The sequence below is a fragment of the Engraulis encrasicolus genome, chromosome 7 (assembly GCF_034702125.1).
Source record: "Engraulis encrasicolus isolate BLACKSEA-1 chromosome 7, IST_EnEncr_1.0, whole genome shotgun sequence".
Taxonomy (NCBI): Eukaryota; Metazoa; Chordata; class Actinopteri; order Clupeiformes; family Engraulidae; genus Engraulis; species Engraulis encrasicolus.
Window position 1 is genome coordinate 1,422,349 of NC_085863.1, and position 6,174 is coordinate 1,428,522.

Sequence of the window (6,174 nt, forward strand, 5' to 3'; positions counted from 1 at the left end):
GCAAGTAACTCAGCTACTGTATGACTGTGCCTGAGCAAAGGTCATTCATGGAGACAACACAGTGACATCGGCATTCAGCAGAGAGCACATCACAAGAGATGGATGGTCCTTGCCTCATTGATGAGGCTAGATTTGATATATTTGCTCAAAAGCAACCAAAGGTCAACCAAAAGCAGAGAGTCCTGACTGAGGACGGAAAAAGCTTGGTAAGCAATGGGAGGTCTTCTGGACTGCAAATCTAACAATTGCAGAAAGTTGTGAATACTATCAAGTATGACTGCAAAACAGAGCACCGGGGAAGATGCATATGTTTTAAATTGGGTTTCAGTTGCAAAAAACTTTTGCAGCTGTAAATGTGAATAGAGGATATGTGGTACTAGACCATGATTTACTGAATATATACCAATTTCAAAAACAGCATTAGCAATGGCAGCCATCTTGATAAATGGATACCATATTGATTTTTTTGTGTAGTCAGGGCCTTCTTCCAAAACAGTGGCCCACAGAGAGTATTTCTACCAAAACAAATGTTTTTATACCGAAGTAAACTACTTTTACACCAACTATTTAGTAGCAATGGAGTACATCTTAAAAATGGCCGCCATATTGAATTTTTGGGTGGCCAATGCATTTTTCCAAAACAGTGGACCTCAAACAGTATTTCAGCCAAATTTCATGTTTTTATACCAAAGTAAATGGTTTTTACACTAACCGTTTAGTTGCAATGGCGGACATCTTGAAAAACGGCCACCATATTGAAATTTCCCGTGGTCAGTGCTTCTTTTCTAAACAGTGACCCTTTGGTATACAAACATGAAATTTGTCTGAAATACTCTCAAAGTAAGTGGCTTTTACCCTAACCAATAGTAGAAAAGGCGGCCATCTTGAAAAATGGCCGCCAAATTGATTTTTTTGCGAGACCGGTGCTTTTTACTAAAAAGTGACCCTTAGAGAGTATTTCAGCCAAATTTCATGTTTTTAAACCAAAGTTCATGGGTTTTACACTAACCATTCAGTAGCAGTGGCGGCCATCTTGAAAAATGGCCGCCATATTGAATTTTTGTGTGGCCAGCGCTTTTTTTCCAAAAAGTGACCCTTAGAGAGTATCTGTGCCAAATTTCATGCTTTTATACCAAAGTGAACGATTCTCTTGAAAAAGGCCTTTAATCTGCTCTACTACCAGTAATTTTACTGTCCATAACTGAACTCAGTATGAGCAGACCTTTCATTTGAAATCTAATATTAAAGGGGAACTCCTGCGAATTTCAATCTGCTGTTGTATTGCTCACGCTACCCTTGTCTTGTCAGTACCCGGTGACGCCGCAGTTTTTGGCTCAGCCCTTTCCGAGATATGAGCTATTCTAATGAAGGCAACTTTTGCTTATATTTCAAAAGAACATTTTTATTTATTTCCAAAAACATCCAAAAGGCTGTGCAACATCAGCAAACAGCTAGCAAACAGCGATACCTTTTGGGAAAATATTTGGAGTAGGCCTATGCTCATTTTTTTAAATGAGTTAAAAGTGCTTTCTTTAAGAAAAAAATATTGTCATTTCCTCAATAAATTCACATCATTCACAGTGCAGCACATAAGAATGCTGTGAATAATTGCTAAGTAAAAGAGCAACCTAGGTATTTTTGTAATATTAATCTTACTTGCATAATGATACGGACCGACGTGGTATGCATAAATTAAGCTACCTAAAACTGACCAGTAGACGGGTATACGTGCCAACCAATAGCGTTGGTCTTTTACTTTCAATCATGTGCCTTCTTTGTCCAATAACAACAAAGCCAGTGAGATTTCCGGGCAGGCTCTCATTGTTTTTCATATGCTAATCGCTGGGCCATTATCACCACGCTGTGAGAGCTCGCCGCGGATTAGATTTGTTTGTGGCCATTATTTCCATCATCAAACCTAATGTTTCTCAGCCTCAAATGCAGATGAAAGTTAGGCAATTTCTCGGATGTTTAGTGGCGTCTACATGGACAGAAATCCCTCTTTTCGTGTTGTGTTATGAGGAGGGTGATCCCATATACCATCCATACCCGTCATGTTCAGCATGGAAAAAACACCAATGGGAGTTCTGGATGAAAGTGGGTATTGCCACGACTTTTGCGCCTCAGTAATAATAAGCTCATACGACTTAAGATTTTTGTCGATCAATGTTGACAAAGCGTGTAAGCGAGAAATTGTTGTCACGATGCGGGTGGTATTAAAACAGCTAATTTAAAGTCGGCCACAAACATGAACGAGATGATGAGCAACCAGTTCCTGGGCGCGTGACCTCGGAGGCGGTCTGCAGACAAGCGTTGAAGGGGATAATCAACTGCAGAGGTTGCAAGATGTCATGCAACTTTTTGAGCCAGAATGCATTGCTGTATGAATGCGCATGTAGCTGTTGCGGTATCTCGAATAAGCTTATTGCCTGGGAAAGGAGGGAGTGCCTCCTGGGCAAAGGGAGATAACTGCTGCTTTTGGGTAGGAGGCGAAGTTTGTCAGCTGCTTTTCGCCAGAACGCATGGAGAGTGTACGCCAGTTGGACAGAAGTGTTCCCGTCTGAGCTCGCGGTCGAGCTTGACTGGGAAGGGGGGAGGTCTGTATCGAACACATCGTCAGGATCCTCCCTGTCATCCAGAGAATCAGTAACCACTAACGAGACACAGGCCCAATTCGAAACAGGGAAGGCAGCTGTCCTTCCAGTGAGCTAACTGGACATCGAGTCATGAAGTGTGGATCGAAACGAAAAATTGCTTTATTTCCTCTCTCGGCAGTTGACTGCATTTGTGGGCGTAACGAGGATATTTCGAGGATACATCAGATGCTGACTTTGCTGCCTTGGTACCCAACATGCTGTGCGCCACCTCCCTCTCAACCGGAAACCTTAAAATCAAACATGGCAACACTACCCAAGCTACTACCTTATCATACTCTTTATTCTGACACTTATGTATGTAGATATTGAAAATCGAATGCATAAATCAACATTGTAGTATCTAAATATGCTGTCGCTAGATCTATTTATAGCCTATTTTACGATTCCGCCGTCTGACGATCATTCACCGTTCAAATAGCATGCGTAAGCTAAGCGCTAACGTGATGAACGTAACTCCCGCCATAGAATCGCCGTAACATCAAATGCGCAAGGCGGCGCACTCGTTAGTGCCATTCGTAACGGCTGCCTCATCAGCTAACTTGACCTATCTGATCAGTGACATGTTTATGTAGGAGGAGAGTCATCGAGTCACTACCTCCCGTTTCGAATTGGGCCAAAGTCAAGTAGGGCATCATTCACCTCAGGGGATGTGGACCGCTGAGTGAGGAGGGATCATGGGGCTGAACCGCCACGCAACTGTGTGACTGAGTCGGGGTCAGGTTAGGGTCGAATAGATGCAGCCAGCGAGGCGAGACGGAGAGATGAACTGCTGCTAACACTACCTCCAGTAGCCTTGGCTATGGGGAGGGTAGCCGATTAGCTGGGTAGCCCAAGAACGGGTAACACTCAAATGGTTATCTCGTAAAGTCCACAGGAGACAAGCGGGTGAATCCATTAGTTATGTCCCCTGCGGAGCGGACCTCCCATAGAGAATAGTGGAACGGTAAGAGAACCATGGTTACAGTAACTGTGGGTTTAATGATTACCCAAAAAAAAAAAAAAACTTCAAAAGGTTCACAGGCGTGGTATTAGGGTTAGGGAGTTGAACTGAAGATCACAGAGTTGCCTGTTTGAGCCCCACCCTGACCTCTCCCTATACCTCCATCTGAAGTGCCCTTGAGCAAGGCACCTATAACCCCACATTGCTCCAAGGACTGTTAGTGAATTGTAATTTTATGAACTATAAACCTTGATAAAACCATAGTTAGGTTTCAGAGTAAAACCATGGCTAAGTTTATAGTTAAACCATAATCAAACCATGATTTTTTTTCAAGTGCTGAACAATGCTCAGAAAACCATAATACCATGGTTTACCATATGGTTTACCATGGTGGATTTTTGTAAGGGTGGAGTGTAATGCTTATCCTAACGTATGGACATACCTCTGCGATATCCACAGTGATTGGGAGAGTATGAGAAGCCTTTGCAACATTACCCAGGATATATACAATGCTTTCTACGTTTCCAGTTGAGTTTTGTATTGGTTCTTGCATATATTGTGTCATGTTACACAGAGATTGCATGATGTCTGGCAGCCTAATTGGTGAAAGCACCTAGAGATACATGAGGGAGTTTGTGTAACACCATCATACAGTTAATAAATGTATACAAACAAATGCACTGATAATTAGTCTTATTACAGCAGAAAGATTTTTTAAAATATATTATTATTGGTAGACACAATGCAAAACAGAAAAAATACATTACCTCAGAGTAATGTGCCATATCGACTATCCTTTTCCAAACACAGTTGTTTTTTATTATGGCCCATTCATTTCTCCGACATTCCACTATACGGCCACCAACTGAGTCACCTGCACATTGTCCCGTAATTTGGTCTCCATCATATCCAGCTCCATACAACACATCAGTACAATCGAACACTGAAATACAGTATATATACATATTTATATATATATAACTTACTATCCTTCTAACGCAGATTGTGTACGTGCACACTAAAAATAAAAACGTAAAGGGAAAAAAAAACGTACAATCATCTTTGAAGGTCAATGTTATGGACTTTGAACTGTAAGAAAAGTCTGCCACTCTTGGATCTTCTACTTGGCATCTCAGTGTGATTTTCTCATCACCGTCTTCACAGTCCTCCTTGTATCTGTACAGGCAGTTCTCTGGCTCCTCAGGCTCTAAGTCCTTTGGAGCCACAGGCACTAAAGTTGTTGTGACATTGTTACAATGATTTCTTTCCAATAATTGTTGTGTTAATATCTCACCAACATATTGCATTGAAGTTTATATTACAATTATCTAAAATGTATTACTAGTGTTGTTTACTCACTGAATACAAATAAATAACAATTTCTTCAATATATCTAATTGACTAAATACCTTGAAGTGTCCCGTCTTCCCGTCTTAGCTCAACTTTGTAGCCACTTGTCTCTCCGCAACACTGCAGGTAAAACTGTTGTCCACATTTAACATTTGTGTCTGTACTCGTTTTAATGAGTGGGAATTTCTTAACACTAATGATGTCCCACTTGATCAATGTCAACGTGCCTGTCGTTGATGTGCACTCATAACAACCTGTTAATCAAATATTGAAACACATGAATTCCAATACCTGTAGAGTATGATGGTTATTGCATGTTGGAAGATATTACCCCTTGAATGTTATTTCAAAAAATAAAAAATATAACAGCAGTAGTAATATTTGTAAGACACAAACATTGCATTTCTCCACCTGAAAATCAAGTGACTGGAGCAGACAGGCTGTCGGAGGTAACAAACAATACAAGGTTAAATGTGACTAATTCAACAACCATTTTTACTCATCTTACCATTGTAAGTGTCATCGATATTCTGTATAGTGACATCTACTTGACCTTCGAAGTTTGGAATGGACCGATCGTTAAATGACCCTCCGTTAAATGTCCACTTATCTACGCTGGTCACTCCCTTGCAGCTCAACTTCAGGTCCTCTAAAGGAAACAAATCTCCACTTCTGTCTGTCATGTTTATCCTCTCTGTGGAAAATTAAACAATTTTAGAGCTACACTGAGTAATTTTAGTAGTTTATGTCCATAATGGGTAGTATAAACTATTGTAATCAACTACTAAAGATTACACAATGGACGTTTAAGCAAAACATTGATATTAGATAAAACACAGTGGCTACATGTACATGATGGTTTTAATTCCGCTTTGTTAATTCTGAATAAAATAGGTCAGAAATGGAAATTATTTTGCATTGTGTTAACATTGCAATTTCATTTCATTCTGGATAAACGTCTGGGGACAAGAAAGCATTTAGAGCATCAGAGGATACCAAGGGCGACCAAAATTTGACATAGAGGCATGGTAACCAAGCTCGGAACTCCCTGTACTACCGGGATAGCTGGATAGCTTAAAATAATGAAAATAAAGTTGGCCGCCTTGCAAAATCCAAAGGAAAGTGCTGCAAATAATGATTGAAATGCACATAGAGAGTCTATGGCTGGGACAATAAGGTCCTTTTGTCCTGTCAGGGTTTTCACAGTGGATTACAGACCAGATGAGA